We start from the raw sequence: 12185 nt of genomic DNA on the forward strand, positions 1-12185 counted from the left end.
CGTCAAAATGGCCATCCTGCCCAAAGCAATATACAGATTCGATGCAATCCCTATCAAATTACCAACAGCATTCTTTAATGAACTGGAACAAATAGTTCAAAAATTCATATGGAAACACCAAAGACCCCGAATAGCCAAAGCAATCCTGAGAAGGAAGAATAAAGTTGGGGGGGATCTCACTCCCCAACTTCAAGCTCTACTACAAAGCCACAGTAATCAAGACAATTTGGTACTGGCACAAGAACAGAGCCACAGACCAGTGCAACAGAATAGAGACTCCAGACATTAATCCAAACATATATGGCCAATTAATATACAATAAAGGAGCCATGGACATACAATGGGGAAATGACAGTCTCTTCAACAGCTGGTGTTGGCAAAACTGGACAGCTACATGTAAGAGAATGAAACTGGATCACTGTCTAACCCCATACACAAAAGTAAATTCAAAATGGATCAAAGACTTGAATGTAAGTCATGAAACCATAAAACTCTTAGAAAAAAACATAGGCAAAAATCTCTTAGACATAAACATGAGCGACTTCTTCATGAACATATCTTCCCGGGCAAGGGAAACAAAAGCAAAAATGAACAAGTGGGACTATATCAAGCTTAAAACCTTCTGTACAGCAAAGGACACCATCAATAGAACAAAATGGTACCCTAGAGTATGGGAGAATATATTCATAAATGACAGATCCAATAAAGGATTGACATCCAAAATATATAAAGAGCTCACACTCCTCTACAAGCAAAAAGCAAATAATCCAATTAAAAAATGGGCAGAGGAGCTGAATAGACAGTTCTCTAAGGAAGAAATCCAGATGGCCAACGGGCACATGAAAAGATGCTCCACATCGTTAATCATCAGAGAAATGCAAATTAAAACCACAATGAGATATCACCTCACACCAGTAAGGATGGCCACCATCCAAAAGACAAACAACAACAAATGTTGGCGAGGTTGTGGAGGAAGGGGAACCCTCCTACACTGCTGGTGGGGGTGTAAATTAGTTCAACCATTGTGGAAAGCAGTATGGAGGTTCCTCAGAATGCTCAAAATAGAAATACCATTTGACCCAGGAATTCCACTTCTAGGAATTTACCCTAAGAATGCAGCAGCCCAGTTTGAAAAAGACAGATGCACCCCTACGTTTATCGCTGCACTGTTTACAATAGCCAAGAAATGGAAGCAACCTTAGTGTCCATCAGTAGATGAATGGATAAAGAAGAGGTGGTGCATATACACAATGGAATATTATTCAGCCATAAGAAGAGAACAGATCCTCCCATTCGCAACAACATGGATGGAGCTGGAGGGTATTACGCTCAGTGAAATAAGCCAGGCGGAGAAAGACAAGTACCAAATGATTTCACTCATCTGTGGAGCATAAGAACAAAGGAAAACTGAAGGAACAAAACAGCAGCAGAATCACAGAACCCAAGAATGGCCTAACAGTTACCAAAGGGAAAGGGACTGGGGAGGATGGGTGGGAAGGGAGGGATAAGGGGGGGGAAGAAGAAAGGGGGCCTTACAATTAGCATGTATAGTGCTTGGGGGACACGGGGAGGGCTGTGCAACACAGAGAAGACAAGTAGTGATTCTACAGCATCTTACTATGCTGATGGACAGTGACTGTGAAGGGGTATGTGGGGGGGACTTGGTGAAGGGGGGAGCCTAGTAAACATAATGTTCTTCATGTAATTGTAGATTAATGATACCAAAATAAAAAAATAAAAAATAAAAATAAACCCAAAGCAGGACAAATAAAAACTGCTGTGTACCCAGAGACATAAGAGTGAAAATGCAGAACCTCAAAGAATAAGACAAGATCTTAAAAGTATCAAAGAGAAAAGATAAATTTCCCACAAAGGAATGACAGAGAGATGCCTACCTAGTCAGTTCAGCATCAACAGTAGAAATTAGAAGCAAGTGGGATCATTACTTTCTTAGCAAAAAAAATCCACTTTGAATATGTATACCCAAAAGAAATATCTTTCAAGAATAAGGGGTAAACACAAACATTTCTAGACAAATAAAAATGTACCAACAAATCTTCCCTAGAGGAAATCCTGCAGGATGTATGTCAGGCCGAATGAAGGTGATCTCAGGTGGAGATGAGATGCACGAAGTAATGAGCAAAGGAAGTGATACACTTGTGGAAAATGTAATTAGATGTTTGTGCAAACATCTTTAAATGCTTTATAGGGCATTAAAAATTATAGTAATAGAAAAGTCAGGGAGGAGTGGTTTGAGCTAAGGTGTTTTAAACCCTTATTGTAAATATATTCATTAATTTTGAATTTTGATAGGTTCAATGTATATGTTAAAAATGTTTAAGGTAGCCATTTATAGGAGGAATAGTATGTGTAAGCATAAAGGGAAAACTGGAATAAAAACATCAATAGGAAGTAGAAGATAGAAGAAAAAGAAACAAAAGAGACAAGGTTAATAAAAATTATAAAGTTGTTTCTAAAATTTAGATGGAAATGACAAGAGCCTAAAATAAATAGCCAAAATAATTTTGGAGAAGAAAATGTTGGAGTATTTACTTTTTGAAATTTCAAGACTCGTTGAAAAGTTGACAGTCCTTAGGACAATGTGCTTTGGTGTAAAGATACACAGATCGGCAGAAGAAAAAAGGGAATTGAAAAATAGACTCACAAAGCACCAACTGAATTTAGTAGGGGAAATTCAATTATTTGCAATAAAAATGGTGTTGAAGTAACTGGCTTTGATACAGAAAAAAACGATCTTGATTTCTTTTGCATCGCATGAGCAAAAACTAATTTGAGGTTGGTCATAAACTTAATTTATGATTAGCCAAAACTTCCACCAGATGGGAATGGGTAAGCAAACTGTGGTGTATTCATAAGTGGAATACTTTCCAGGAATTAAAAAAAAAAACTATTAATCACACAGCAACATGGATGATGTCAAAACATAATTCTGAACAAAGGAAGTCAGACACACAAGAGTACATACTGTATAATTGTATTTCTTTGAAATTCAAGTATAGGCAAGAGAGATCTTCAGGGTTCAGACCGATAGTAGTTACCTCTGGGTGCGGGTGTTGACTGGGAAGGTCAGGCAGGAAGCTTTGGGCGGGCGTGCTGTATATGGGTCTGGGCTGTGGCTATATGGGTGCAAACGTAGAATTCATGGCGATACCCACTAAATATGTTTGCATTTTATACTATTTATACTTTTAATAATACTGTTAAAGTTACTGCTAATGATAACATTTTGTAAAACACTTAGAAATGAATCTAATAGCGTATGTGCAGTACTTTTTGTGGAGAGAATTATAAGCTTTATTAAGAGAATTTGAAGAAAATCTAAATAAGTGGAGAGATAGCATGTTCTCTCCAAATAGGACTGATAGAGTATCATGTCCATTCTCCCCAAATTCATCTATTGAGAATGTAATTCCCATTAAACTCCCAAGTGTGTGCGTGTGTGTGTGTGTGCACATGTATACAGATTGAAATGCTTCATATCTGAATATTTATATAGAAGATCAAGGGTTCATAAATAATAAAGACGCTCCTGGAAAAGAGGAACACCGTAGGGGAACATGACTTTCCAGATCTCAAGAATTGTTATAAAACAAAAGTAATGAAGTCTTATAATGTTGCAGGAATAACCCACCAGCACCGTGGCTGACCTTAGGAAAGGCCAAGTTGGAGGGCCCTCTCCTCCACCCTGCACTGTCCAGGCCATGTCCCTCTCCACTTTGCAGCTCAGAGCCAGTCACTTTTATGGGCTTCCCGCAGGCCTGCCCATGTGGGCTTCCTCGGCCGGGAACGCTGAGTGCTGGCTCCCAGACCTGATGCTTAGACCAGCTGCTCCGAAACCCGCCGGGCCGGGCCGGAACCCTCGTTGGCTCGGCTCAGCCCTTCTCCTGGTTCTCCTGCCAGAGGATGGATCTGATGTTTTCCATTTCCTCAAGTTCATTGGCATTTGTTTGTCCTAAGGCTCATTTACTTCCCTTCCTTGGGACTCTAGGACGTGCTGGCTGCCCTGGTAACCAGGACAGATGTGGAGGCTCCCGTGCAGAGACCGAGCCCTTGCCCACCTTGCTCAGAACAGCAATGTGGGCCATTCCAGGCAGCTCAACATACCTGCGGGGGCCCTGCTTCCTTTGCAGAGGGCAGGGGGGTCAGACAGCTTTTGTGGGGTATGTTCAGGGTCCTGGAAGGATGGTCCAGCTCCCTGGAGAAGCACAGGGGTAAGGAAGTAAGCGAAGGGTGTGTGTCGAAGAGGCAGAGGGCCTGGTGGGAGAGAGGCTCGCTGAGGCTGGCCCTCTGCTCCGCCACATGCTGGGCGCTCACCTGCCAGGTGTGCAACACGCGCTCTGGCTGTTCTGTGTCACCCTGCCCTGGGGGGCCGTGTCCCTTCCACTGCATTCCAAGGAGTTGGTAAGGGGACTTCAGCTTTAGCCTGTGGGCAGTGGCAGAGTCGGGGTTCATCCAGTCCTGGGGCACCTTGCTGACCCCTCTCACCTCCCCTGACAACAGGCTTAATCGATCCCTTTCCAAGTCTCTCTCCTCAACCAGATGGGGGCTTCTCGTGAGTGGGGGTGGCACCGTGCCTCTGGGGAACCCTGGGGTGGGTGACAATACCTGGAGATCCCGGGAGCTAGGTGACCGCCTGAGCGGATGGAGCTGGGTCAGGGTGGGAGAGGGACGCAGGCTGCATCCTGTAAGGCCGGGCCCCAGAGGGACACGCAGGGCGCAGGGGTGACCACGGGGGGGCGTCCTTCTGTGGCCTCAGACAGGGCATGGCAGCACCTGGGTCCCCCAGCCTGTGCGAGGTGAGGGGGTCTCCCTCCATAGCGCCCAGACTCAGGTCCGCCTGGGTGTGACAGCCTCTGGTGCAGGGAACACAGACCATCAGCACCGGGCTTCCCCTGACCTGGTGGAGTGTCAGCCTGGACCCCTGCAGGACTCAGAGGAGCACCAGGTCTGATCCTGCCTGGGGGAGGACAGGGGAGCCCAAGACGAGGCTGGGCCTGGGGGAGGCGCTGTGCAGGTGACCAAGAGCACCCTCTCTGGGCGTGTCTGTGGCGTGCTGGGATCATCTTCACTCCTGGGATTTGAACCACAGCTGCCAGAAGGCAGAGCTCCGTTCCTGCCCCCAGGCCTCCAGCCTCCCATAGGCAACCCTCTCCAGCCTTGAGAAGGGGTAGGTGGCCGGCACTATTGTGACTGGACTCCAGAACCTTCTACCCAGCTGCCCCTCATGTGGTCTAGAGAAGGCGGGCTCGGGGCAGAAGGTGGCTGGGACAGTGCCAGGCCTGACCTCTCATCAGGCTGTGTTGGCCTGGTGTCCAGTCTCTGTCTGGCACCCCTCCCCTGTGTTCCCGTCACCCCCAGGCCTCTCCAGTGTGGTATCAATCTGAGTGAGTTGGTGGGTTTTTAGGACACGTCCAGCTATTCATACCAACAGGGCGATCTTTTGTGAGAGGCCTGTGTCCTGTCCCTGTGGGATGCAGAGCAGGCAGGTGGGCACTGTGAACCAGCAGCACAGTCTTGCTTGGCGTAGGGTGCCACGTCTGCGGTATGCTGGTGGCCAGAGCCTGCACCTCGCCCTGCGCTGCACACAGTGGGGCTGGGCTGGGCGTCCTCTCTGAGGACATGCTGCTTGCCCACACGACCTCCTGGGCTCCACCCGTGCCCACAGCCTACGTGTCCTGCCCTCAGACGAAGCCCTGGGCTGCTGCACGCCTCGGATCCTGACTGCGTCCCCACCTCAGCAACCCCAGCATCCAGCAATTGTGGTTCCTGGCCCTCTCCCTGCTGAGCTACAAGTACTGGTCGGGAAGGGGAGATTTATGGATGGGCGTGAAATTGCTGTCTTGAGGAGGCACAGGCAGAGTTATAAATAGGGCAGCCTGTCCCTGGGGGGAAGAGTCCTTTTGGGGTGAGGGTGCTTTACGGCAGAGCTTCACGCTGTGGAGGCTGCAGACGCCCTTGCCCGCCAGTTACGTCAAGTAGCCCTGGGTTCTGATGAGCGTGCAGGCTTTCCTGACATGGCTGTCACCTTTCTGGTGACTTTTCTCACAGAGCAGGAGTAACCCAGGCCCTAATTAATCCAGCTTCTTCCTGTTAAGGTCAGTTCCTTTCCACTCACCACCAGATACCCTTGCTGTCCAGGAAGAGACCGGTATCGCCAGCTTCATGTGTGTCCTGGGATAGATGCCACTGGGGCCAACTCCCTCCCAGGACTGGGCACGGGATCCCAGGGCAGGCCACGGCTGTAGGATCGGGGCGGAGGGGCGGCTGTCCCAGGGATGCTGCGGTGGCTTCCCCGCTGGACAGACCCACTGACGCAGCTGCCAAAGGCCGTGTGCACGCATGGGCGGGGTTGGCAAACTGGGGCCCACAGGCCAACTCCACCTGCTGCCTTGGTGAGTCTGGCCCACGGGCTAACAATGGCTTTTCCATTTCTAAATCATTGGTTAAAAAAATAAAGATACTTTATGACACATAAAAATTACACAAAACTCAAATTTCAAGGTCTATAAATAAAGTTTCGTTGGAACACAGCTCTGACCATAGTGAATTATTATCTGTGGCTGTTTCCACCCTAAAGCCATGGAGCTGAGCAGTTGCAGCAGAGCCCGTGCAGCTTGCAAAGCCAAATGCTTACTGTCCGACCCTTTACAGAAACAGTTCCCGACATTCCTGGATCCCAGGCCTGAACTTTAAGGGCCTTGGCCCTGTGAGATCTGCCGAGAGCAATGGCCACTCTTCCTGGAGAAAGACCAGGAACATGGGCCAGGGCACAGTGCACACAGCCTGGCGGGCATGGCCACTGGGAAGGATGGCCAAGGGCCCCCTGTCAGTGGTTCTCAGCTGAGGGCAGTTTTACCCCCTGGGGACATGTGACGATGTCTGGAGATGTTCTTCTGCTGCACATGGGATGGGTAGAGGCCAGGGATGTTGCCCATCCTCCTGTGGTGCCCAGGGCGGCCTCCAGCGGGGAATGACCTGGGCTGAACGTCCGCAGTGCCAGCCTGACAACCCCACCCTATGGACACGTGATCCTAGCCTGTGCTGTCATCAGGCCACACCTGCAGCCGTGGTGATGGCCGGGATGGAGCCGGTTGGTGGAATTGATGAGGGGCGGGAGGCCAGCTGGGTGGGGTGCACCAGGTGAGGGTGACGAGCTACACCCCTAGGGTGTTCTTTTGAAGTCCCTTGGACACCCATGTGCTGGACCCTGAGGAGCCGGGGAACAATGGGAGGCTGACTTGTGTTCCTGGGTCATTTTAATGTCAGCTGGTGGACAAAAATCCCACCACTGGTGGCAGACAAGGCCCCCTGTGCCTGCCCTCGCCTTCGAGGGCCTGGCCATCCTCACCACACCAATGCAAGTCCCTGGGCGGCCGTCTGTGCTCCGCTTGGGCTGGAACATCCACTGGTGCCGTAGGGCTTCCAGCTGTTCCATCAGCATAGACTTGTTCTCCCCACCTTTTCCTCCTCTTCTTCCTGCTGCGCTCAGAATGAGTCTCACATCCTCTGGACACATGCTCTGTACAGGTTCCAGCCTGGAGCCTCTCAGGGTGCACGGCAGTGAGCAGCTGACCAGCCCCCTGGAGGCAGGACCCGAGCCCTGGGCCGCTTTGGGGCTGCAGCGCCCGGCACCTCCCGCTGGCCTGGCCGGGCTGAGGCTCTCGCTCTCTGAGGACTGAAGGGCAGCTGGCAGTGTGAGAGCTCAGGCAATCGGCATATGGCCGCAGGAAGGGCTGGCTCTGGACAGGCCACTGTTCCTCGCTGACACTCAGCCAGCCATGGGAGGACAGGGCTGCTCCAGGCTGGAGAGGAGTAGCAGGCATTTGGAGCCCTCCTCTGGGTCACACTGATGAATTTTCCAGAACTCAAATGAATCCGGAGCAGACTTCACAAACTCTGAATGGACAGAAATAAGCATCAGTTGTGTGGAGACCAAGGGCCTGATTCAAGCCAAATGACATGATTCATTTTCAAGAAACTAGGTTTTGGCTCCCTGGCCAGTTCTCTCTCCATTTGAAAGTAATTTCCATTAAAACATTTTGGAAGGCGGGGGAGATTTTTCAGTGGGCTGGGCTCATGCCTAGGACTATGACAATTACTGTGTTTCTGAGGCCCTGCTTTTAACAAGGAATTGACTGGTTCTGTATGCTGGGGGCCCCCGTGCAGCAAACTGCATCTGCGGAGGCCGAAGGAGCCTGGGGCAGGAGGCCCTTTCACAGGCAAGTGGAGGCCTCGGAGGTGCAGATGGGAGACAGACTGAGCCTTTGGGGCCGGCCCAAGACTGCTCAGCAGATGATGCACACAGGCGAGATTCTAGAGCAAAGGCCCTGCACACGGGGGCCCCTTCACAAGCTACAGGGGCCTCTGCGGCCACATCTGCACCCTGTCTATCAGTTCAGAGCGTTACTCAGCAGAGCCGGCCGGCAGCTGCTCAGACAGGGCTATTACACGGAGCCCTGGGGGGCACGCCCTGGTGCTCGGCCCTGGAGGTGCTCACAGTGTGAGTTTACTCCATTTCCTCCTCACCACAACCCAGAAGGGGGAAGCTTACGTTCAGAGAAGGTTCATAAACGGCTCAAGGTGCTAAGACCGACCTGAGTTCGTGTGTAGGAGTTCATCTCTGTCTCTCAAGCCAGTGGGAGATTCCCACTACAATGTGGGAACACTGCAGCCAACTACTCTGTATGGATATTCAAATCCTCTCAGAGAGACTCCATCTTCAGTTAAAAGAAAACAAAACAGTAGCAACAAAAAAATACTCCAAACCCTGTAAAAAAAAGGATAAAAGAATGGGACCAAAAACTCAACTGGCCGTCTGGTCTACCCCCTGCAGCATCTATGCACAAAGGGACTGTCAGCTTTTCAGAAGGTTCCGTGATATTTCAGAAGCCCTGCAGCAGCTGCTACACAGTCTCAGAAAGCCCAGCACCATCCGTGGGGTCTTCTGGCATCTGCTCAACTGGCCTCTTTATCCCCGGGTCCACACCCTCTGGACCCACCTCTCCCAGTTCAGGGGCCACCTACCTTGGGATCTGCCTGACTCCATGCCGCTTAGTCACCAGCTGGCCCGGCCAGTGGGGTTAGGGTGTGAGACATGTCTGTGGCTGTCCCCGTACTCCAGCCATTGAAAACAATCTCCCTGCAGAGGACGGGAGCTGTCTCGGGGACTCCAGACGCCCCCCCCCCCCCCACACCCGCCACTGCAGTACAGTTGCTCATCGCTGAGGGTGACTGAGACTTTCCTGATGATTGACTCACTCAGCCCGGACGGTGCAGCAGACGGGCACGGAGTCCTCCTAGAGCAGTAAACCTCACCCCCAAGAGGAGCAGGAAAATAGGTCAGGCGTTTGACTTAGGCAGTGAGCTGACCCCTTGGGCCCTCCTGCCTCTGCAGCTAACGCCTTCCCAAGCAGGCCCAGCACCCTCTCTGATTCCCACCTCCGTGTGCATCACGACACAGACCTACACTTCCCTACTGAGCAAGTTGCATGGCTCGCCTGGCCCCGGCTCAAGTCGGCAGGGGGCTTGGTGCAGGAGAGAGCTGAAGGGGTGCCCTAGGCCGTGAGGCCAGTGTGTAGGGGCAGGGGCCAGGCTTGGTCCACACCCCAGACCACGTGTCCTTCCTCCCTCAGCCTCGGGTTTTGTCTGGGCGGCAGAGGGGTCAGCACGTTCCAGGATTGCTGCAGGAGTAAAGTAGGATTGTGTGTCTCCGGCACCTACCCTCAGCCTGATGGATGCCGTGGGGGCTGTTACTGGCCTGGGCCGTCCTTGCCATACCCTGGAGGCAGCCTTCTACATGGGAGCCAAGGCTGAACCGCTGGCGGGATCCCAGAGCCCTTGCCCTGGCTTTGCAGCCCCAGCACTGACTCGGGGGGAGACTGGCTTCCACGTGGGCTCCTTATTCTCCTTGAGAGTTTGCTGCGAAGTAGGAAAGAAATGCTGTGTTTCTAAAGCATCGTGTAAACTGTGAACAACAACAGATAGAAGGAAATGCTCATGTTCATTGGTTAATACGGGCTTTTCTTTGGTGACATTAAGATAGATCTTCAGGCAAACATAATCACTGCCACCGTCCCCAAGAGACTGCCAATCAACCCAAGTTTAGAACTATTGCTTATCTTTTTAATTTGTAACAAAGCAGAGTGAACAGCCTGCTTTGTATCCCCTATGGCCCCTGTTGGCCTGAAGGAAAGCTGGGGGCTTGGCTGCCTGCAGGTGCAGCCCGGGACCCAGCTGGCAGGAGGCCGAGCTTCATTGTTCTGGGTGCCTCAGTTTGGGGCCGTGATGAAGAAACCGTCCTCCCGTCCCCTCGGGTGTTTGCTGAGAACTGAAGCGGTGGCGCTCAGCCCTCCTCCAAGAGCCCCGCTTTGAAGTTTCACGATTTGCTGCAAACAGCAGCCTGTTGGCCGCTGTGCATTGAATTCTTGCCGCGAGGACATCTGGGTGATGAGAATGGGAGGAGCCAGGCATGCCTAGTAATTGGGTACCGGAGGGATTCGATCTGCCCACGAGTGTCTCCTTGTTCTGAGAATGAGCTGCGTATGGAGGGGCCCTCAGACGAGAAAATCCCTGGGAAGGGGCCCCGTTGCTCTAACACTACGCGGGATGGAAAGAAAACGGTTTCCCCAGTATCCACCCAGGGGCACCTCTGCTGTCCTCTGGGCCCATGTGGTGCTCCTTCTCCACGTGACAGTCCGTGAATCTGGAGACAGCTGACAGGAAAGACAACCTCTCAGGAAGGCGGATGGCCGCCCCTCAGGAAATCTGGGCTTCTGAACAGGACAGGGGAACCCCCTCCTCCCCATCCTCCCCCCCAGAGCCTGATGCACCCCTCAAAGGTTTCAGGAAAGATGGCAGCCACCGCCGGGGCCTCAAGGGAGTGATCGAGGTCAGGTGCACAATTAGGGTGAAGTCAGTGGGGCGCTGGTAACAGTTTAATGACGGGCTCTTCAGGCAGAAGGCCCAGATATGTTGTGTTTGCCAGTTTCCGAGGGGTAAACACTCACCACGGCCGATTTTAGAAGCGCACGGCCTGCTGCAGGGGCTCAGTCAGGCCACACCAGTCCTCTGCTGGACGGCTCCTAACATCAACATCCTACAGCCAGGGTCAAGGGTGAGTGTGCCAGAGTCTGTGGAGTGAGAGAGGGCCGTGGGGCCGTCCCGGGGTGGTGGGGTCGGGCTCCCACCAGCTTGGAATTATTACCAGTGTCTAGGCCTCAGAGTGTCCGAGGCCGGTGCCCCGGCCAGTCCAGAAACTAATGTGGCACAAAGGCCTCTCTGTCTGGCTGTCCCCATCCAGGCCAAAGCCTGACCAGTATTAGCCACCGCGGGCCAAGGGCTTTCTGTGTGCCGGGCTGTGAGGCCGTGTTTATCTCATTGAAAATCCTTGTGACAACCCACTGAGGGCCCCCATTTTACAGATGAGGAAGCCGAGGAACGGAGGGGCTGAGGCCGTGGCCAAGGTGTGCAATCAGTTCACAGGAAGTACGTTTGTCCCGGGTACTCCCGAGGTGGGAGACGGCTCAGCACCTGCCCCTGGGGTCTGAACAGCCACGGGGAGCAGCAGAGGGGACAGTGCGCTTGGGTGCCCGCAGCTGAGGCCGGGCAGTAGGGGGAGCCTGCAGAGAGGGGCGGGGGCCAGATGAGCGCCTGGGGCAGCCAGGTCCCCTCTCCCCGGATGCCCGTTCCCTGGCCAGGCCCGTCCACGAGATCCGCAAGTGTCCTACCCTGTGGGGAGGCCGGGGAGCCCGGGGCTGCTGCTGAGACCTGTGGAGTGGAATGTCTGCCCCTGGCTCTGCTGGTTCCCATTAAAACAAATCTCCTTTTTAAACAAAACAGAAATAAAGGGAACTGAGTCAATGCCAACATTTGCTGTCGGCATGTTGCTCTTATTCTTCCGAAAGGAACCAGATCCCAGGTTCCCAGCTGGCACAGGCTGTGGGCCTCAAGAGGGAAATTCCTATGCGGGCAGGGGCTTGGCGGGGTGCCCGGGAAGGCACCCTGGAGATGCCCGAGCCCAGGGTCTCATTAGCGCCTCCATGCTGCCTCCCCTTTCCCTTGGCATGCAGCCTATATTCTCCTAAACTGAGAGGTGGGACATGAACGCCAATGGATGCTGGTGGCAGGCGTGGGCGGCGGAGCAAGTGTCCCCCGAGTCCAGGCAG

The sequence above is a fragment of the Manis pentadactyla genome, chromosome 3, assembly GCF_030020395.1.
Source record: "Manis pentadactyla isolate mManPen7 chromosome 3, mManPen7.hap1, whole genome shotgun sequence".
Lineage (NCBI taxonomy): Eukaryota > Metazoa > Chordata > Mammalia > Pholidota > Manidae > Manis > Manis pentadactyla.